General features: G+C 47.7%; 2 non-coding genes across 2 annotated transcripts; both read right to left on the reverse strand.

Annotated features, from left to right (window-relative positions):
* Positions 1-12998: 12998 nt before the first annotated feature.
* Positions 12999-13071, reverse strand: TRNAK-CUU (transfer RNA lysine (anticodon CUU)). Its single transcript has one exon. It is a non-coding gene; the product is annotated as a tRNA-Lys (tRNA).
* Positions 13072-15940: 2869 nt separating this feature from the next.
* TRNAK-CUU (transfer RNA lysine (anticodon CUU)) lies at positions 15941-16013 on the reverse strand. The gene has a single exon. It is a non-coding gene; the product is annotated as a tRNA-Lys (tRNA).
* Positions 16014-23921: the final 7908 nt, after the last annotated feature.

Consider the following 23921-nt stretch of genomic DNA (forward strand, 5'->3'; position numbering starts at 1 on the left):
CACTGAAGCCCAAAAATTAAATTTTCGTCAGGTATTGAGGTAAAACTTTGACTTTTTACTTCACATCCGAGACCTCACAACAGCGCTCCCGGATGGGCTCGAACCACCAACCTTTCGATTAACAGCCGAACGCGCTAACCATTGAGCCACGGAAGCTCAGAAATTAAATGGTTGTCACGTATTCTGGAAAAGTTTTGACTTTTTACGCTACATCTGAGACCCCACAACACCTCTTCCGGGTGGGCTCGAACCACCAACCTTTCGATTAAAAGCTGAACGCGCTAACCATTGCGCCACGGAAGCCCAAAAATTAAATGCTCGTCAGGTATTTTGGAAAAACTCTGACATTTTACGTTACATCTGAGACGTCACAACACCGCTCCCGGGAGGGCTCGAACCACCAACCTTTCGGTTAACAGCTGAACGCGCTGACCATTGCGCCACTGAAGCCCAAAAATTAAATTTTCGTCAGGTATTGAGGTAAAACTTTGACTTTTTACTTCACATCTGAGGCCTCACAACACCGCTCCCGGATGGGCTCGAACCACCAACCTTTCGGTTAACAGCCGAACGCGCTAACCATTGCGCCACGGACGCCCAAAAGAAACGGTCGTCAGGTATTGCGGAAAAACTTTGGCTATTTACGTTACATTTGAGATCCAAAAACACCGCTCCCGGGTGGGCTCGAAACACCAAGCTATTGGTTAACAGCCGAACGCGCTAACCATTGAGCCACGAAAGACCAGAAAATAAATGGTTATCACGTATTATGGAAAAAGTTTGACTTTTCACGCTATATCTGAGACCTCACAACACGTCTCCCGGGTGGGCTCGAACCACCAACCTTTCGATTAACAGCTGAACGCGCTAACCATTGCGCCACGGAAGCCCAAATATTAAATGCTCGTCAGGTATTGTGGAAAAACTCTGACATTTTACGTTACATCTGAGACGTCACAACACCGCTCCCGGGAGGGCTCGAACCACCAACCTTTCGGTTAACAGCTGAACGCGCTGACCATTGCGCCACTGAAGCCCAAAAATTAAATTTTCGTCAGGTATTGAGGTAAAACTTTGACTTTTTACTTCACATCCGAGACCTCACAACAGCGCTCCCGGATGGGCTCGAACCACCAACCTTTCGATTAACAGCCGAACGCGCTAACCATTGAGCCACGGAAGCTCCGAAATTAAATGGTTGTCACGTATTCTGGAAAAGTTTTGACTTTTTACGCTACATCTGAGACCCCACAACACCTCTTCCGGGTGGGCTCGAACCACCAACCTTTCGATTAAAAGCTGAACGCGCTAACCATTGCGCCACGGAAGCCCAAAAATTAAATGCTCGTCAGGTATTTTGGAAAAACTCTGACATTTTACGTTACATCTGAGACGTCACAACACCGCTCCCGGGAGGGCTCGAACCACCAACCTTTCGGTTAACAGCTGAACGCGCTGACCATTGCGCCACTGAAGCCCAAAAATTAAATTTTCGTCAGGTATTGAGGTAAAACTTTGACTTTTTACTTCACATCTGAGGCCTCACAACACCGCTCCCGGATGGGCTCGAACCACCAACCTTTCGGTTAACAGCCGAACGCGCTAACCATTGCGCCACGGACGCCCAAAAGAAACGGTCGTCAGGTATTGCGGAAAAACTTTGGCTATTTACGTTACATTTGAGATCCAAAAACACCGCTCCCGGGTGGGCTCGAAACACCAAGCTATTGGTTAACAGCCGAACGCGCTAACCATTGAGCCACGAAAGACCAGAAAATAAATGGTTATCACGTATTATGGAAAAAGTTTGACTTTTCACGCTATATCTGAGACCTCACAACACGTCTCCCGGGTGGGCTCGAACCACCAACCTTTCGATTAACAGCTGAACGCGCTAACCATTGCGCCACGGAAGCCCAAATATTAAATGCTCGTCAGGTATTGTGGAAAAACTCTGACATTTTACGTTACATCTGAGACGTCACAACACCGCTCCCGGGAGGGCTCGAACCACCAACCTTTCGGTTAACAGCCGAACGCGCTAACCATTCGCCACGGACGCCCAAAAATTAAATGTTCGTCAGGTATTGTGGAAAAACTCTGACATTTTACGTTATATCTGAGACGACACAACACCGCTCCCGGGAGGGCTCGAACCACCAACCTTTCGGTTAACAGTTGAACGCGCTGACCATTGCGCCACTGAAGCCCAAAAATTAAATTTTCGTCAGGTATTGAGGTAAAACTTTGACTTTTTACTTCACATCCGAGACCTCACAACACCGCTCCCGGATGGGCTCGAACCACCAACCTTTCGATTAACAGCCGAACGCGCTAACCATTGAGCCACGGAAGCTCAGAAATTAAATGGTTGTCACGTATTCTGGAAAAGTTTTGACTTTTTACGCTACATCTGAGACCCCACAACACCTCTTCCGGGTGGGCTCGAACCACCAACCTTTCGATTAAAAGCTGAACGCGCTAACCATTGCGCCACGGAAGCCCAAAAATTAAATGCTCGTCAGGTATTTTGGAAAAACTCTGACATTTTACGTTACATCTGAGACGTCACAACACCGCTCCCGGGAGGGCTCGAACCACCAACCTTTCGGTTAACAGCTGAACGCGCTGACCATTGCGCCACTGAAGCCCAAAAATTAAATTTTCGTCAGGTATTGAGGTAAAACTTTGACTTTTTACTTCACATCTGAGGCCTCACAACACCGCTCCCGGATGGGCTCGAACCACCAACCTTTCGGTTAACAGCCGAACGCGCTAACCATTGCGCCACGGACGCCCAAAAGAAATGGTCGTCAGGTATTGCGGAAAAACTTTGGCTATTTACGTTACATTTGAGATCCAAAAACACCGCTCCCGGGTGGGCTCGAAACACCAAGCTATTGGTTAACAGCCGAACGCGCTAACCATTGAGCCACGAAAGACCAGAAAATAAATGGTTATCACGTATTATGGAAAAAGTTTGACTTTTCACGCTATATCTGAGACCTCACAACACGTCTCCCGGGTGGGCTCGAACCACCAACCTTTCGATTAACAGCTGAACGCGCTAACCATTGCGCCACGGAAGCCCAAATATTAAATGCTCGTCAGGTATTGTGGAAAAACTCTGACATTTTACGTTACATCTGAGACGTCACAACACCGCTCCCGGGAGGGCTCGAACCACCAACCTTTCGGTTAACAGCTGAACGCGCTGACCATTGCGCCACTGAAGCCCAAAAATTAAATTTTCGTCAGGTATTGAGGTAAAACTTTGACTTTTTACTTCACATCTGAGGCCTCACAACACCGCTCCCGGATGGGCTCGAACCACCAACCTTTCGGTTAACAGCCGAACGCGCTAACCATTGCGCCACGGACGCCCAAAAGAAATGGTCGTCAGGTATTGCGGAAAAACTTTGGCTATTTACGTTACATTTGAGATCCAAAAACACCGCTCCCGGGTGGGCTCGAAACACCAAGCTATTGGTTAACAGCCGAACGCGCTAACCATTGAGCCACGGAAGCTCAGAAATTAAATGGTTGTCACGTATTCTGGAAAAGTTTTGACTTTTTACGCTACATCTGAGACCCCACAACACCTCTTCCGGGTGGGCTCGAACCACCAACCTTTCGATTAAAAGCTGAACGCGCTAACCATTGCGCCACGGAAGCCCAAATATTAAATGCTCGTCAGGTATTGTGGAAAAACTCTGACATTTTACGTTACATCTGAGACGTCACAACACCGCTCCCGGGAGGGCTCGAACCACCAACCTTTCGGTTAACAGCCGAACGCGCTAACCATTCGCCACGGACGCCCAAAAATTAAATGTTCGTCAGGTATTGTGGAAAAACTCTGACATTTTACGTTATATCTGAGACGACACAACACCGCTCCCGGGAGGGCTCGAACCACCAACCTTTCGGTTAACAGTTGAACGCGCTGACCATTGCGCCACTGAAGCCCAAAAATTAAATTTTCGTCAGGTATTGAGGTAAAACTTTGACTTTTTACTTCACATCCGAGACCTCACAACACCGCTCCCGGATGGGCTCGAACCACCAACCTTTCGATTAACAGCCGAACGCGCTAACCATTGAGCCACGGAAGCTCAGAAATTAAATGGTTGTCACGTATTCTGGAAAAGTTTTGACTTTTTACGCTACATCTGAGACCCCACAACACCTCTTCCGGGTGGGCTCGAACCACCAACCTTTCGATTAAAAGCTGAACGCGCTAACCATTGCGCCACGGAAGCCCAAAAATTAAATGCTCGTCAGGTATTTTGGAAAAACTCTGACATTTTACGTTACATCTGAGACGTCACAACACCGCTCCCGGGAGGGCTCGAACCACCAACCTTTCGGTTAACAGCTGAACGCGCTGACCATTGCGCCACTGAAGCCCAAAAATTAAATTTTCGTCAGGTATTGAGGTAAAACTTTGACTTTTTACTTCACATCTGAGGCCTCACAACACCGCTCCCGGATGGGCTCGAACCACCAACCTTTCGGTTAACAGCCGAACGCGCTAACCATTGCGCCACGGACGCCCAAAAGAAATGGTCGTCAGGTATTGCGGAAAAACTTTGGCTATTTACGTTACATTTGAGATCCAAAAACACCGCTCCCGGGTGGGCTCGAAACACCAAGCTATTGGTTAACAGCCGAACGCGCTAACCATTGAGCCACGAAAGACCAGAAAATAAATGGTTATCACGTATTATGGAAAAAGTTTGACTTTTCACGCTATATCTGAGACCTCACAACACGTCTCCCGGGTGGGCTCGAACCACCAACCTTTCGATTAACAGCTGAACGCGCTAACCATTGCGCCACGGAAGCCCAAATATTAAATGCTCGTCAGGTATTGTGGAAAAACTCTGACATTTTACGTTACATCTGAGACGTCACAACACCGCTCCCGGGAGGGCTCGAACCACCAACCTTTCGGTTAACAGCTGAACGCGCTGACCATTGCGCCACTGAAGCCCAAAAATTAAATTTTCGTCAGGTATTGAGGTAAAACTTTGACTTTTTACTTCACATCTGAGGCCTCACAACACCGCTCCCGGATGGGCTCGAACCACCAACCTTTCGGTTAACAGCCGAACGCGCTAACCATTGCGCCACGGACGCCCAAAAGAAATGGTCGTCAGGTATTGCGGAAAAACTTTGGCTATTTACGTTACATTTGAGATCCAAAAACACCGCTCCCGGGTGGGCTCGAAACACCAAGCTATTGGTTAACAGCCGAACGCGCTAACCATTGAGCCACGGAAGCTCAGAAATTAAATGGTTGTCACGTATTCTGGAAAAGTTTTGACTTTTTACGCTACATCTGAGACCCCACAACACCTCTTCCGGGTGGGCTCGAACCACCAACCTTTCGATTAAAAGCTGAACGCGCTAACCATTGCGCCACGGAAGCCCAAAAATTAAATGCTCGTCAGGTATTTTGGAAAAACTCTGACATTTTACGTTACATCTGAGACGTCACAACACCGCTCCCGGGAGGGCTCGAACCACCAACCTTTCGGTTAACAGCTGAACGCGCTGACCATTGCGCCACTGAAGCCCAAAAATTAAATTTTCGTCAGGTATTGAAGTAAAACTTTGACTTTTTACTTCACATCTGAGGCCTCACAACACCGCTCCCGGATGGGCTCGAACCACCAACCTTTCGGTTAACAGCCGAACGCGCTAACCATTGCGCCACGGACGCCCAAAAGAAATGGTCGTCAGGTATTGCGGAAAAACTTTGGCTATTTACGTTACATTTGAGATCCAAAAACACCGCTCCCGGGTGGGCTCGAAACACCAAGCTATTGGTTAACAGCCGAACGCGCTAACCATTGAGCCACGAAAGACCAGAAAATAAATGGTTATCACGTATTATGGAAAAAGTTTGACTTTTCACGCTATATCTGAGACCTCACAACACGTCTCCCGGGTGGGCTCGAACCACCAACCTTTCGATTAACAGCTGAACGCGCTAACCATTGCGCCACGGAAGCCCAAATATTAAATGCTCGTCAGGTATTGTGGAAAAACTCTGACATTTTACGTTACATCTGAGACGTCACAACACCGCTCCCGGGAGGGCTCGAACCACCAACCTTTCGGTTAACAGCCGAACGCGCTAACCATTCGCCACGGACGCCCAAAAATTAAATGTTCGTCAGGTATTGTGGAAAAACTCTGACATTTTACGTTATATCTGAGACGACACAACACCGCTCCCGGGAGGGCTCGAACCACCAACCTTTCGGTTAACAGTTGAACGCGCTGACCATTGCGCCACTGAAGCCCAAAAATTAAATTTTCGTCAGGTATTGAGGTAAAACTTTGACTTTTTACTTCACATCCGAGACCTCACAACACCGCTCCCGGATGGGCTCGAACCACCAACCTTTCGATTAACAGCCGAACGCGCTAACCATTGAGCCACGGAAGCTCAGAAATTAAATGGTTGTCACGTATTCTGGAAAAGTTTTGACTTTTTACGCTACATCTGAGACCCCACAACACCTCTTCCGGGTGGGCTCGAACCACCAACCTTTCGATTAAAAGCTGAACGCGCTAACCATTGCGCCACGGAAGCCCAAAAATTAAATGCTCGTCAGGTATTTTGGAAAAACTCTGACATTTTACGTTACATCTGAGACGTCACAACACCGCTCCCGGGAGGGCTCGAACCACCAACCTTTCGGTTAACAGCTGAACGCGCTGACCATTGCGCCACTGAAGCCCAAAAATTAAATTTTCGTCAGGTATTGAGGTAAAACTTTGACTTTTTACTTCACATCTGAGGCCTCACAACACCGCTCCCGGATGGGCTCGAACCACCAACCTTTCGGTTAACAGCCGAACGCGCTAACCATTGCGCCACGGACGCCCAAAAGAAATGGTCGTCAGGTATTGCGGAAAAACTTTGGCTATTTACGTTACATTTGAGATCCAAAAACACCGCTCCCGGGTGGGCTCGAAACACCAAGCTATTGGTTAACAGCCGAACGCGCTAACCATTGAGCCACGAAAGACCAGAAAATAAATGGTTATCACGTATTATGGAAAAAGTTTGACTTTTCACGCTATATCTGAGACCTCACAACACGTCTCCCGGGTGGGCTCGAACCACCAACCTTTCGATTAACAGCTGAACGCGCTAACCATTGCGCCACGGAAGCCCAAATATTAAATGCTCGTCAGGTATTGTGGAAAAACTCTGACATTTTACGTTACATCTGAGACGTCACAACACCGCTCCCGGGAGGGCTCGAACCACCAACCTTTCGGTTAACAGCTGAACGCGCTGACCATTGCGCCACTGAAGCCCAAAAATTAAATTTTCGTCAGGTATTGAGGTAAAACTTTGACTTTTTACTTCACATCTGAGGCCTCACAACACCGCTCCCGGATGGGCTCGAACCACCAACCTTTCGGTTAACAGCCGAACGCGCTAACCATTGCGCCACGGACGCCCAAAAGAAATGGTCGTCAGGTATTGCGGAAAAACTTTGGCTATTTACGTTACATTTGAGATCCAAAAACACCGCTCCCGGGTGGGCTCGAAACACCAAGCTATTGGTTAACAGCCGAACGCGCTAACCATTGAGCCACGGAAGCTCAGAAATTAAATGGTTGTCACGTATTCTGGAAAAGTTTTGACTTTTTACGCTACATCTGAGACCCCACAACACCTCTTCCGGGTGGGCTCGAACCACCAACCTTTCGATTAAAAGCTGAACGCGCTAACCATTGCGCCACGGAAGCCCAAAAATTAAATGCTCGTCAGGTATTTTGGAAAAACTCTGACATTTTACGTTACATCTGAGACGTCACAACACCGCTCCCGGGAGGGCTCGAACCACCAACCTTTCGGTTAACAGCTGAACGCGCTGACCATTGCGCCACTGAAGCCCAAAAATTAAATTTTCGTCAGGTATTGAAGTAAAACTTTGACTTTTTACTTCACATCTGAGGCCTCACAACACCGCTCCCGGATGGGCTCGAACCACCAACCTTTCGGTTAACAGCCGAACGCGCTAACCATTGCGCCACGGACGCCCAAAAGAAATGGTCGTCAGGTATTGCGGAAAAACTTTGGCTATTTACGTTACATTTGAGATCCAAAAACACCGCTCCCGGGTGGGCTCGAAACACCAAGCTATTGGTTAACAGCCGAACGCGCTAACCATTGAGCCACGAAAGACCAGAAAATAAATGGTTATCACGTATTATGGAAAAAGTTTGACTTTTCACGCTATATCTGAGACCTCACAACACGTCTCCCGGGTGGGCTCGAACCACCAACCTTTCGATTAACAGCTGAACGCGCTAACCATTGCGCCACGGAAGCCCAAATATTAAATGCTCGTCAGGTATTGTGGAAAAACTCTGACATTTTACGTTACATCTGAGACGTCACAACACCGCTCCCGGGAGGGCTCGAACCACCAACCTTTCGGTTAACAGCCGAACGCGCTAACCATTCGCCACGGACGCCCAAAAATTAAATGTTCGTCAGGTATTGTGGAAAAACTCTGACATTTTACGTTATATCTGAGACGACACAACACCGCTCCCGGGAGGGCTCGAACCACCAACCTTTCGGTTAACAGTTGAACGCGCTGACCATTGCGCCACTGAAGCCCAAAAATTAAATTTTCGTCAGGTATTGAGGTAAAACTTTGACTTTTTACTTCACATCCGAGACCTCACAACACCGCTCCCGGATGGGCTCGAACCACCAACCTTTCGATTAACAGCCGAACGCGCTAACCATTGAGCCACGGAAGCTCAGAAATTAAATGGTTGTCACGTATTGTGGAAAAGTTTTGACTTTTTACGCTACATCTGAGACCCCACAACACCTCTTCCGGGTGGGCTCGAACCACCATCTGTCGATTAACAGCTGAACGCGCTAACCATTGCGCCACGGAAGCCCAAATATTAAATGCTCGTCAGGTATTGTGGAAAAACTCTGACATTTTACGTTACATCTGAGACGTCACAACACCGCTCCCGGGAGGGCTCGAACCACCAACCTATTGGTTAACAGCCGAACGCGCTAACCATTGCGCCACGGAAGCCCAAAAATTAAATGGTCGTCAGGTGTTGTGGAAAAAACCTTGACTTTTTACGTCACATCTGAGACCTCACAACACCGCTCCCGGATGGGCTCGAACCACCAACCTATATGTTATCAGCCGAACGCGCTAACCTTTGAGCCACGGAAGCTCAGAAATCAAATGGTTGTCAGGTATTGTGGATAAGTTATGACTTTTTACGTTACATCTGAGACCCTACAACATCTCTTCCGGTTGGGCTCGAACCACCAACCTTTCGGTTAACAGCCGAACGCGCTAACCATTGCGCAACGGAGGCCAAATATTAAATGGTCGTCAGGTATTGAGGTAAAACTTTGACTTTTTACTTCACATCTGAGACCTCACAACACCGCTCCCGGATGGGCTCGAACCACCAACCTATTGGTTAACAGCCGAACGCGCTAACCATTGCGCCACGGAAGCCCAAAAATTAAATGGTCGTCAGGTGTTGTGGAAAAAACCTTGACTTTTTACGTCTCATCTGAGACCTCACAACACCGCTCCCGGATGGGCTCGAACCACCAACCTATTTGTTATCAGCCGAACGCGCTAACCTTTGAGCCACGGAAGCTCAGAAATCAAATGGTTGTCGGGTATTGTGGATAAGTTATGACTTTTTACGTTACATCTGAGACCCTACAACACCTCTTCCGGTTGGGCTCGAACCACCAACCTTTCGGTTAACAGCCGAACGCGCTAACCATTGCGCCAAGGAAGCCCAAAAATTTAATGGTCGTCAGGTATTGTGGCAAAACTTTGGCTTTCTACGTTACACTTGAGATCCCACACCACCGCTCCCGGGTGGGCTCGAACCACCAACCTATTGGTTAACAGCCGAACGCGCTAACCATTGAGCCACGGAAGCTCAGAAATTAAATGGTTGTCACGTATTGTGGATAAGTTTTGACTTTTTACGCTACATCTGAGACCCCACAACACCTCTTCCGGGTGCGCTTGAACCACCAGCCTTTCGATTAACAGTTGAACGCGCTAATAATTGCGCCACGGAAGCCCAAAAATTAAATGTTCGTCAGGTATTGTGGAAAAACTCTGACATTTTACGTAACATCTGAAACGTCACAACACCGCTCCCGGATGGGCTCGAACCACCAACCTTTCGGTTAACAGCCGAACGCGCTAACCATTGCGCCACGGACGCCCAAAAAAAAAATGGTCGTCAGGTATTGTGGAAAAACTTCGGCTTTTTACGTTACATTAGAGATCCCACAACACCGCTCCCGGGTGGGCTCGAACCACCAACCTATTTGTTAACAGCCGAATTCGCTAACCATTGAGCCACGGAAGCTCAGAATTTAAATGGTCGTCAGGTGTTGTGGAAAAAACCTTGACTTTTTACGTCACATCTGAGACGTTTCAACACCGCTCCCGGATGGGCTCGAACCACACACCTATTGGTTAACAGCCGAACGCGCTAACCTTTGAGCCACGGAAGCTCAGAAATTAAATGGTTGTCAGGTATTGTAGATAAGTTAAGACATTTTACGTTACATCTGAGACCCTACAACACCTCTCCCGGGTGGGCTCGAACCTTCAACCTTTCGATTAACCGCTGAATGCGCTAATCATTGCGCCACGGAAGCCCAAAAATTAAATGTTCGTTAGGTATTGTGGAAAAACTCTGACATTTTACGTTACATCTGAGACCTCACTTCACCGCTACCGGATGGGCTCGAACCACCAACCTATTGGTTAACAGCCGAACGCGCTAACCATTGCGCCACGGAAGCCCAAAATTTAAATGGTCGTCAGGTGTTGTGGAAAACCCCTTGACTTTTTACGTCACATCTGAGACGTCACAACACCGCTCCCGGATGGGCTCGAACCACACACCTATTGGTTAACAGCCGAACGCGCTAACCTTTGAGCCACGGAAGCTCAGAAATTAAATGGTTGTCAGGTATTGTAGATAAGTTATGACTTTTTACGTTACATCTGAGACCCTACAACACCTCTTCCGGTTGGGCTCGAACCACCAACCTTTCGGTTAACAGCCGAACGCACTAACAATTGCGCCAAGAAGGCCCAAAAATTTAATGGTCGTCAGGTATTGTGGCAAAACTTTGGCTTTCTACGTTACATATGAGATCCCACACCACCGCTCCCGGGTGGGCTCGAACCACCAACTTATTGGTTAACAGCCGAACGCGCTAACCATTGAGCCACGGAAGCTCAGAAATTAAATGTTTGTCACGTATTGTGGATAAGTTTTGACTTTTTACGCTACATCTGAGACCCCACAACACCTCTTCCGGGTGGGCTTGAACCACCAGCCTTTCGATTAACAGTTGAACGCGCTAATAATTGCGCCAAGGAAGCCCAAAAATTAAATGTTCGTCAGGTATTGTGGAAAAACTCTGACATTTTACGTTACATCTGAGACGTCACAACGCCGCTCCCGGGTGGGCTCGAACCACTAACCTATTTGTTAACTGCTGAACGCGCTAACCATTGCGCCACGGAAGCCCAAAAATTAAATGCTCGTCAGGTATTGTGTAAAAACCTTGACTTTTTACGTCACATCTGAGACCTCACAACACCGCTCCCGGATGGGCTCGAACCACCAACCTATTTGTTAACAGCCGAAAGCGCTAACCATTGAGCCACGGAAGCTCAGAAATTAAATGGTTGTCACGTATTGTGGAAAAGTTTTGAATTTTTACGCTACATCTGAGACCCCACAACACCTCTCCCGGGTGGGCTCGAACCTTCAACCTTTCGATTAACAGCTGAACGCGCTAATCATTGCGCCACGGAAGCCCAAAAATTAAATGGTCGTCAGGTATTGTGGAAAAACTTTGGCTTTCTACGTTACGTTTGAGATCCCACAACACCGCGCCCGGGAGGGCTCGAACCACCAACCTATTGGTTAACAGCCGAACGCCCTAACCATTGCGCCACGGAAGCCCAAAAATTAAATGATCGTCAGGTATTGTGGAAAAACTTTGACTTTTTACGTAACATCTGAGACCTCATAGCACCGCTCCCGGGTGTGCTCGAACCACCAACCTTTCTGTTAACAGCCGAACGCGCTAACGATTGCGCCACGGAAGCCCAAAAATTGAATGGTCGTCAGGTGCTGTGGAAAAAACCTTGACTTTTTACGTCACATCTGAGACGTAACAACACCGCTCCCGGATGGGCTCGAACCACACACCTATTCGTTAACAGCCGAACGCGCTAACCTTTGAGCCAAGGAAGCCCAAAAATTTAATGGTCGTCAGGTATTGTGGCAAAACTTTGTCTTTCTACGTTACATTTGAGATCCCACACCACCGGTCCCGGGTGGGCTCGAACCACCAACCTATTGGTTAACAGCCGAACGCGCTAACCATTGAGCCACGGAAGCTCAGAAATTAAATGGTTGTCACGTATTGTGGATAGGTTTTGACTTTTTACACTACATCTGAGACCCCACAACACCTCTTCCGGGTGGGCTTGAACCGCCAGCCTTTCGATTAACAGTTGAACGCGCTAATAATTGCGCCACGGAAGCCCAAAAATTAAATGTTCGTCAGGTACTGTGGAAAAACTCTGACATTTTACGTTACATCTGAGACGTCACAACACCGCTCCCGGATGGGCTCGAACCACCAACCTTTCGGTTAACAGCTGAACGCGCTGACCATTGCGCCACGGAGGCCCAAAAATTAAATGGTCGTCAGGTATTGTGGAAAAATTTTGACTTTCAACGTTACATTTGAGATCCCAAAATACCGCTCCCGGGTGGGCTCGAACCACCAACCTATTGGTTAACAGCCGAATTCGCTAACCATTGAGCCACGGAAGCTCAGAATTTAAGTGGTTGTCACATATTGTGGAAAAGTTTTGACATTTTACGTTACATCTGAGACGTCACAACACCGCTCCCGGATGGGCTCGAACCACCAACCTTTCGGTTAAGAGCTGAACGCGCTAATCATTGCGCCACGGAAGCCCAAAAATTAAATGTTCGTCAGGTATTGTGGAAAAACTCTGACATTTTACGTTACATCTGAGACCTCACAACACCGCTCCCGGATGGGCTCGAACCACCAACCTATTGGTTAACAGCCGAACGCGCTAACCATTGCGCCACGGAAGACCAAAAATTAAATGGTCATCAGGTGTTGTGGAAAAAACCTTGCCTTTTTACGTCACATCTGAGACGTCACAAAACCGCTCCCGGATGGGCTCGAACCACAAACCTATTGGTTAACAGCCGAACGCGCTAACCTTTGAGCCACAGAAGCTCAGAATTTAAATGGTTGTCAGGTATTGTGGATAAGTTATGACTTTTTACGTTACATGTGTGACCCTACAAAACCTCTTCCGGTTGGGCTCGAACCACCAACCTTTCGGTTAACAGCCGAACGCGCTAACCATTGCGCCAAGGAAGCCCAAAAATTTAATGGTCGTCAGGTATTGTGGCAAAACTTTGGCTTTCTACGTTACATTTGAGATCCCACACCATCGCTCCCGGGTGGGCTCGAACCACCAACCTATTGGTTAACAGCCGAACGCGCTAACCATTGAGCCACGGAAGCTCAGAAATTAAATGGTTGTCACGTATTGTGGATAGGTTTTGACTTTTTACGCTACATCTGAGACCCCACAACACCTCTTCCGGGTGGGCCTGAACCACCAGCCTTTCGATTAACAGTTGAACGCGCTAATAATTGCGCCACGGAAGCCCAAAAATTAAATCTTCGTCAGGTATTGTGGAAAAACTCTGACATTTTACGTTACATCTGAGACCTCACAACACCGCTCCCGGATGGGCTCGAACCACCAACCTATTGGTTAACAGCCGAATTCGCTAACCATTGAGCCACGGAAGCTCAGAATTTAAGTGGTTGTCACATATTGTGGAAAAATTTTGACATTTTACGTTACATCTGAGACGTCACAACACCGCTCCCGGATGGGCTCGAACCACCAACCTTTCGGTTAACAGCTGAACGCGCTAATCATTGCGCCACGGAAGCCCAAAAACTAAATGTTCGTCAGGTATTGTGGAAAAACTCTGACATTTTACGTTACATCTGAGACCTCACAACACCGCTCCCGGATGGGCTCGAACCACCAACCTATTGGTTAACAGCCGAACGCGCTAACCATTGAGCCACGGAAGCTCAGAAATTAAATGTTTGTCACGTATTGTGGATAAGTTTTGACTTTTTACGCTACATCTGAGACCCCACAACACCTCTTCCGGGTGGGCTTGAACCACCAGCCTTTCGATTAACAGTTGAACGCGCTAATAATTGCGCCAAGGAAGCCCAAAAATTAAATGTTCGTCAGGTATTGTGGAAAAACTCTGACATTTTACGTTACATCTGAGACGTCACAACGCCGCTCCCGGGTGGGCTCGAACCACTAACCTATTTGTTAACTGCTGAACGCGCTAACCATTGCGCCACGGAAGCCCAAAAATTAAATGCTCGTCAGGTATTGTGTAAAAACCTTGACTTTTTACGTCACATCTGAGACCTCACAACACCGCTCCCGGATGGGCTCGAACCACCAACCTATTTGTTAACAGCCGAAAGCGCTAACCATTGAGCCACGGAAGCTCAGAAATTAAATGGTTGTCACGTATTGTGGAAAAGTTTTGAATTTTTACGCTACATCTGAGACCCCACAACACCTCTCCCGGGTGGGCTCGAACCTTCAACCTTTCGATTAACAGCTGAACGCGCTAATCATTGCGCCACGGAAGCCCAAAAATTAAATGGTCGTCAGGTATTGTGGAAAAACTTTGGCTTTCTACGTTACGTTTGAGATCCCACAACACCGCGCCCGGGAGGGCTCGAACCACCAACCTATTGGTTAACAGCCGAACGCCCTAACCATTGCGCCACGGAAGCCCAAAAATTAAATGATCGTCAGGTATTGTGGAAAAACTTTGACTTTTTACGTAACATCTGAGACCTCATAGCACCGCTCCCGGGTGTGCTCGAACCACCAACCTTTCTGTTAACAGCCGAACGCGCTAACGATTGCGCCACGGAAGCCCAAAAATTGAATGGTCGTCAGGTGCTGTGGAAAAAACCTTGACTTTTTACGTCACATCTGAGACGTAACAACACCGCTCCCGGATGGGCTCGAACCACACACCTATTCGTTAACAGCCGAACGCGCTAACCTTTGAGCCAAGGAAGCCCAAAAATTTAATGGTCGTCAGGTATTGTGGCAAAACTTTGTCTTTCTACGTTACATTTGAGATCCCACACCACCGGTCCCGGGTGGGCTCGAACCACCAACCTATTGGTTAACAGCCGAACGCGCTAACCATTGAGCCACGGAAGCTCAGAAATTAAATGGTTGTCACGTATTGTGGATAGGTTTTGACTTTTTACACTACATCTGAGACCCCACAACACCTCTTCCGGGTGGGCTTGAACCGCCAGCCTTTCGATTAACAGTTGAACGCGCTAATAATTGCGCCACGGAAGCCCAAAAATTAAATGTTCGTCAGGTACTGTGGAAAAACTCTGACATTTTACGTTACATCTGAGACGTCACAACACCGCTCCCGGATGGGCTCGAACCACCAACCTTTCGGTTAACAGCTGAACGCGCTGACCATTGCGCCACGGAGGCCCAAAAATTAAATGGTCGTCAGGTATTGTGGAAAAATTTTGACTTTCAACGTTACATTTGAGATCCCAAAATACCGCTCCCGGGTGGGCTCGAACCACCAACCTATTGGTTAACAGCCGAATTCGCTAACCATTGAGCCACGGAAGCTCAGAATTTAAGTGGTTGTCACATATTGTGGAAAAGTTTTGACATTTTACGTTACATCTGAGACGTCACAACACCGCTCCCGGATGGGCTCGAACCACCAACCTTTCGGTTAAGAGCTGAACGCGCTAATCATTGCGCCACGGAAGCCCAAAAATTAAATGTTCGTCAGGTATTGTGGAAAAACTCTGACATTTTACGTTACATCTGAGACCTCACAACACCGCTCCCGGATGGGCTCGAACCACCAACCTATTGGTTAACAGCCGAACGCGCTAACCATTGCGCCACGGAAGACCAAAAATTAAATGGTCATCAGGTGTTGTGGAAAAAACCTTGCCTTTTTACGTCACATCTGAGACGTCACAAAACCGCTCCCGGATGGGCTCGAACCACAAACCTATTGGTTAACAGCCGAACGCGCTAACCTTTGAGCCACAGAAGCTCAGAATTTAAATGGTTGTCAGGTATTGTGGATAAGTTATGACTTTTTACGTTACATGTGTGACCCTACAAAACCTCTTCCGGTTGGGCTCGAACCACCAACCTTTCGGTTAACAGCCGAACGCGCTAACCATTGCGCCAAGGAAGCCCAAAAATTTAATGGTCGTCAGGTATTGTGGCAAAACTTTGGCTTTCTACGTTACATTTGAGATCCCACACCATCGCTCCCGGGTGGGCTCGAACCACCAACCTATTGGTTAACAGCCGAACGCGCTAACCATTGAGCCACGGAAGCTCAGAAATTAAATGGTTGTCACGTATTGTGGATAGGTTTTGACTTTTTACGCTACATCTGAGACCCCACAACACCTCTTCCGGGTGGGCCTGAACCACCAGCCTTTCGATTAACAGTTGAACGCGCTAATAATTGCGCCACGGAAGCCCAAAAATTAAATCTTCGTCAGGTATTGTGGAAAAACTCTGACATTTTACGTTACATCTGAGACCTCACAACACCGCTCCCGGATGGGCTCGAACCACCAACCTATTGGTTAACAGCCGAATTCGCTAACCATTGAGCCACGGAAGCTCAGAATTTAAGTGGTTGTCACATATTGTGGAAAAATTTTGACATTTTACGTTACATCTGAGACGTCACAACACCGCTCCCGGATGGGCTCGAACCACCAACCTTTCGGTTAACAGCTGAACGCGCTAATCATTGCGCCACGGAAGCCCAAAAACTAAATGTTCGTCAGGTATTGTGGAAAAACTCTGACATTTTACGTTACATCTGAGACCTCACAACACCGCTCCCGGATGGGCTCGAACCACCAACCTATTGGTTAACAGCCGAACGCGCTAACCATTGCGCCACGGAAGACCAAAAATTAAACGGTCGTCAGGTGTTGTGGAAAAAACCTTGCCTTTTTACGTCACATCTGAGACGTCACAAAACCGCTCCCGGATGGGCTCGAACCACAAACCTATTGGTTAACAGCCGAACGCGCTAACCTTTGAGCCACGGAAGCTCAGAAATTAAATGGTTGTCAGGTATTGTGGATAAGTTATGACTTTTTACGTTACATGTGTGACCCTACAACACCTCTTCCGGTTGGGCTCGAACCACCAACCTTTCGGTTAACAGCCGAACGCGCTAACCATTGCGCCAAGGAAGCCCAAAAATTTAATGGTCGTCAGGTATTGTGGCAAAACTTTGGCTTTCTACGTTACATTTGAGATCCCACACCATCGCTCCCGGGTGGGCTCGAACCACCAACCTATTGGTTAACAGCCGAACGCGCTAACCATTGAGCCACGGAAGCTCAGAAATTAAATGGTTGTCACGTATTGTGGATAGGTTTTGACTTTTTACGCTACATCTGAGACCCCACAACACCTCTTCCGGGTGGGCCTGAACCACCAGCCTTTCGATTAACAGTTGAACGCGCTAATAATTGCGCCACGGAAGCCCAAAAATTAAATGTTCGTCAGGTATTGTGGAAAAACCTTGACTTTTTACGTCACATCTGAGACCTCACAACACCGCTCCCGGATGGGCTCTAACCACCAACCTATTGGTTAACAGCCGAACGCGTTAACCATTGCGCCACGGAAGCCCAAAAATTAAATGGTCGTCAGGTATTGTGGAAAAACTTTGGCTTTCTACGTTACGTTTGAGATCCCACAACGCCGCTCCCGGGTGGGCTCGAACCACTAAATTATTTGTTAACTGCTGAACGCGCGTTGTGGAAAAGTTTTGACTTTTTACGCTACATCTGAGACCCCACAACACCTCTCCCGGGTGGGCTCGAACCTTCAACCTTTCGATTAACAGCTGAACGCGCTAATCATTGCGCCACGTAAGCCCAAAAATTAAATGGTCGTCAGGTATTGTGGAAAAACTTTGGCTTTCCACGTTACGTTTGAGATCCCACAACACCGCGCCCGGGTGGGCTCGAACCACCAACCTATTGGTTAACAGCCGAACGCCCTAACCATTGCGCCACGGAAGCCCAAAAATTAAATGATCGTCAGGTATTGTGGAAAAACTTTGGCTTTCTACGTTACATTTGAGATCCCACAACGCCGCTCCCGGGTGGGCTCGAACCACTAACCTATTAGTTAACAGCCGAACGCGCTAACCATTGAGCCACGGAAGCTCAGAAATTAAATGGTTGTCACGTATTGTGGAAAAGTTTTGACTTTTTACGCTACATCTGAGACCCCACAACACCTCTCCCGGGTGGGCTCGAACCACCAACCTTTCTGTTAACAGCCGAACGCGCTAACGATTGCGCCACGGAAGCCCAAAATTTAAATGGTCGTCCGGTATTGTGGAAAAACCTTGACTTTTTACGTCACATCCGAGACGTCACAACACCGCTCCCGGATGGGCTTGAACCACCAACCTATTGGTTAACAGCCGAACGCGCTAACCATTGAGCCACGGAAGCTCAGAAATTAAATGGTTCTCACGTATTGTGGAAAAGTTTTGACTTTTTACGCTACATCTGAGACCCCACAACACCTCTCCCGGGTGGGCTCGAACCTTCAACCTTTCGATTAACAGCTGAACGCGCTAGTCATTGCGGCACGGAAGCCCAAAAATTAAATGTTCGTCAGGTATTGTGGAAAAACTCTGACATTTTACGTTACATCTGAGACCTCACTACACCGCTCCCGGATGGGCTCGAACCACCAACCTATTGGTTAAAAGCCGAACGCGCTAACCATTGCGCCACGGAAGCCCAAAAATTAAATGGTCGTCAGGTGTTGTGGAAAAAACCTTGGCTTTTTACGTCACATCTGAGACGTCACAACACCTATTCCGGTTGGGCTCGAACCACCAACCTTTCGGTTAACAGCCGAACGCGCTAACCATTGCGCCAAGGAAGCCCAAAAATTTAATGGTCGTCAGGTATTGTGGCAAAATTTGGCTTTCTACGTTACATTTGAGATCCCACACCATCGCTCCTGGGTGGGCTCGAAGCACCAACCTATTGGTTAACAGCCGAACGCGCTAACCATTGAGCCACGGAAGCTCAGAAATTAAATGGGTGTCACGTATTGTGGATAAGTTATGACTTATTACTTTACATCTGAGACCCTACAACACCTCTCTCGGTTGGGCTCGAACCACCAACCTTTCGGTTAACAGCCGAACGCGCTAACCATTGCGCCAAGGAAGCCCAAAAAATAAATGGTCGTCAGGTATTGTGGAAAAACTTTGGCTTTCTACGTTACATTTGAGATCCCACAACACCGCTCCCGGGTGGGCTCGAACCACCAACCTATTGGCTAACAGCCGAACGCGCTAAGCATTGAGCCACGGAAGCTCAGAAATTAAATGGTTGTTACGTATTGTGGAAAAGTTTTGACATTTTACGCTACATCTGAGACCCCACAAAACCTCTCCCGGGTGGGCTCGAACCACCACCCTTTCGATTAACGGCTGAACGCGCTAATTATTGCGCCACGGAAGCCCAAAAATTAAATGTTCGTCAGGTATTGTGGAAAAACTCTGACATTTTACGTTACATTCGAGACGTCACAACACCGCTCCCGGGAGGGCTCAAACCACAACTCTTTTGTATAGCAGCTGAACGCGCTAACCATTGCGCCACGGAAGCCTAAATATTAAATGGTCGTCATGTATTGTGGAAAAACTCTGACTTTTTACGTTACATCTGAGACCTCACAAAACGCTCCCGGATGGGCTCGAAAAACCAAAATTTCGGTTAAAAGCCGAAAGCGCTAGCCATTGAGCCACGGAAGCTCTGAAATTAAATGGTCGTCCGGTATTGTGGAAAAACTTTGACTTTTTACGTAACATCTGAGACCTCATAGCACCGCTCCCGGGTGTGCTCGAACCACCAACCTTTCTGTTAACAGCCAAACGCGCTAACCATTGCGCCAAGGAAGCCCAAATATTAAATATTCGTCAGGTATTGTGGAAAAACTCTGACATTTTACGTCACATCTGAGAACTCACAACACCGCTCCCGGGTGGGCCCGAACCACCAACCTATTGGTTAACAGCCGAACACGCTAAACATTGAGCCACGGAAGCTCAGAAATTAAATCGTTGTCACGTATTGTGGAAAAGTTTTGACTTTTTACGCTACATCTGAGACCCCACAACACCTCTCCCGGGTGGGCTCGAACCACCAACCTTTCGATTAACAGAAGAACGCGCTAACCATTGCGCCACGGAAGCTCAAAAATTAAATGGTCGTCAGGTATTGTGGAAAAACCTTGACTTTTTACGTCACATCTGAGACCTCACAACACCGCTCCCGGATGGGCTCGAACTACCAAACTATTGGTTAACAGCCGAACGCGCTAACCATTGAGCCACGGAAGCTCAGAAATTAAATGGTCGTCAGGTATTGTGGAAAAACTTTGGCTTTCTACGTTACATTTGAGATCCCACAACACCGCTCCCGGGTTTGCTCGAACCACCAACCTATTGGCTAACAGCCGAACGCGCTAAACATTGAGCCACGGAAGCTCAGAAATTAAATCGTTGTCACGTATTGTGGAAAAGTTTTGACTTTTTACGCTACATCTGAGACCCCACAACACCTCTCCCGGGTGGGCTCGAACCACCAACCTTTCGATTAACAGAAGAACGCGCTAACCATTGCGCCACGGAAGCTCAATAATTAAATGGTCGTCAGGTATTGTGGAAAAACCTTGACTTTTTACGTCACATCTGAGACCTCACAACACCGCTCCCGAAAGGGCTCAAACCACCAGTCTTTTGAATAACAGCTGAACGCGCTAACCATTGCGCCCCGGAAGCCCAAAAATTAAATGGTCGTCAGGTATTGTGGAAAAACTTTGGCTTTCTACGTTACATTTGAGATCCCACAACACCGCTCCCGGGTGGGCTCGAACCACCAACCTATTGGTTAACAGCCGAACGCGCTAACCTTTGAGCCACGAAAGCTCAGAAATTAAATGGTTGTCACGTATTGTGGAAAAGTTTTGACTTTTTACGCTACATCTGAGACCCCACAACACCTCTCTCGGGTGGGCTCGAACCACCAACCTATTGGTTAACAGCCGAACGCGCTAACCATTGAGCCACGGAAGCCCAAAAATTAAATGGTCGTCAGGTATTGTGGAAAAACCTTGACTTTTTACGTAACATCTGAGACGTCACAACACCGCTCCCGGGTATGCTTGAAGCACCAACCTATTGGCTAACAGCCGAACGCGCTAACCATTGAGCCACGGAAGCTCAGAAATTAAATGGTTGTCAGGTATTGTGGAAAAACTTTGTCTTTCTACGTTACATTTGAGACCCCACAACCACCAACCTTTCGATTAACAGCTGAACGCGCTAACCATTGAGCCACGGAAGCTCAGAAATTAAATGGTCGTCAGGTATTGTGGAAAAACTTTGGCTTTCTACGTTACATTTGAGATCCCACAACACCGCTCCCGGGTGGGCTCGAACCACCAACCTATGGGTCAACAGCAGAACGCGCTAACCATTGCGCCACGGAAGCCCAAAAATTAAATGCTCGTCAGGTTTTGCGTAAAAACCTAGACTTTTTACGTCACATCTGAGACCTCACAACACCGCTCCAGGATGATCTCGAACCACCAACCTATTGGTTAACAGCCGAACGCGCTAACCATTGAGCCACGGAAGCTCAGAAATTAAATGATTGTCACGTATTGTGGATAAGTTTTGACTTTCTACGCTACATATGAGACCCCACAACACCTCTCCCGGGTGGGCTCGAACCTTCAACCTTTCGATTAACAGCTGAACGCGCTAATCATTGCGCCACGGAAGCCCAAAAATTAAATGGTCGTCAGGTATTGTGGAAAAACCTTGACTTTTTACGTCACATCTGAGACCTCACAACACCGCTCCCGGATGGGCTCGAACTACCAAACTATTGGTTAACAGCCGAACGCGCTAACCATTGAGCCACGGAAGCTCAGAAATTAAATGGTCGTCAGGTATTGTGGAAAAACTTTGGCTTTCTACGTTACATTTGAGATCCCACAACACCGCTCCCGGGTGGGCTCGAACCACCAACCTATTGGCTAACAGCCGAACGCGCTAAACATTGAGCCACGGAAGCTCAGAAATTAAATCGTTGTCACGTATTGTGGAAAAGTTTTGACTTTTTACGCTACATCTGAGACCCCACAACACCTCTCTCGGGTGGGCTCGAACCACCAACCTATTGGTTAACAGCCGAACGCGCTAACCATTGAGCCACGGAAGCCCAAAAATTAAATGGTCGTCAGGTATTGTGGAAAAACCTTGACTTTTTACGTAACATCTGAGACGTCACAACACCGCTCCCGGGTATGCTTGAAGCACCAACCTATTGGCTAACAGCCGAACGCGCTAACCATTGAGCCACGGAAGCTCAGAAATTAAATGGTTGTCAGGTATTGTGGAAAAACTTTGTCTTTCTACGTTACATTTGAGACCCCACAACCACCAACCTTTCGATTAACAGCTGAACGCGCTAACCATTGAGCCACGGAAGCTCAGAAATTAAATGGTCGTCAGGTATTGTGGAAAAACTTTGGCTTTCTACGTTACATTTGAGATCCCACAACACCGCTCCCGGGTGGGCTCGAACCACCAACCTATGGGTCAACAGCAGAACGCGCTAACCATTGCGCCACGGAAGCCCAAAAATTAAATGCTCGTCAGGTTTTGCGTAAAAACCTAGACTTTTTACGTCACATCTGAGACCTCACAACACCGCTCCAGGATGATCTCGAACCACCAACCTATTGGTTAACAGCCGAACGCGCTAACCATTGAGCCACGGAAGCTCAGAAATTAAATGATTGTCACGTATTGTGGATAAGTTTTGACTTTCTACGCTACATATGAGACCCCACAACACCTCTCCCGGGTGGGCTCGAACCTTCAACCTTTCGATTAACAGCTGAACGCGCTAATCATTGCGCCACGGAAGCCCAAAAATTAAATGGTCGTCAGGTATTGTGGAAAAACCTTGACTTTTTACGTCACATCTGAGACCTCACAACACCGCTCCCGGATGGGCTCGAACTACCAAACTATTGGTTAACAGCCGAACGCGCTAACCATTGAGCCACGGAAGCTCAGAAATTAAATGGTCGTCAGGTATTGTGGAAAAACTTTGGCTTTCTACGTTACATTTGAGATCCCACAACACCGCTCCCGGGTGGGCTCGAACCACCAACCTATTGGCTAACAGCCGAACGCGCTAAACATTGAGCCACGGAAGCTCAGAAATTAAATCGTTGTCACGTATTGTGGAAAAGTTTTGACTTTTTACGCTACATCTGAGACCCCACAACACCTCTCCCGGGTGGGCTCGAACCACCAACCTTTCGATTAACAGAAGAACGCGCTAACCATTGCGCCACGGAAGCTCAAAAATTAAATGGTCGTCAGGTATTGTGGAAAAACCTAGACTTTTTACGTCACATCTGAGACCTCACAACACCGCTCCAGGATGAGCTCGAACCACCAACCTATTGGTTAACAGCCGAACGCGCTAACCATTGAGCCACGGAAGCTCAGAAATTAAATGATTGTCACGTATTGTGGATAAGTTTTGACTTTCTACGCTACATATG

This window comes from Phalangium opilio, unplaced genomic scaffold (genome assembly GCF_054372755.1).
Source record: "Phalangium opilio isolate 3A_F unplaced genomic scaffold, DU_Popi_V2 ptg000003l_1, whole genome shotgun sequence".
NCBI lineage: Eukaryota > Metazoa > Arthropoda > Arachnida > Opiliones > Phalangiidae > Phalangium > Phalangium opilio.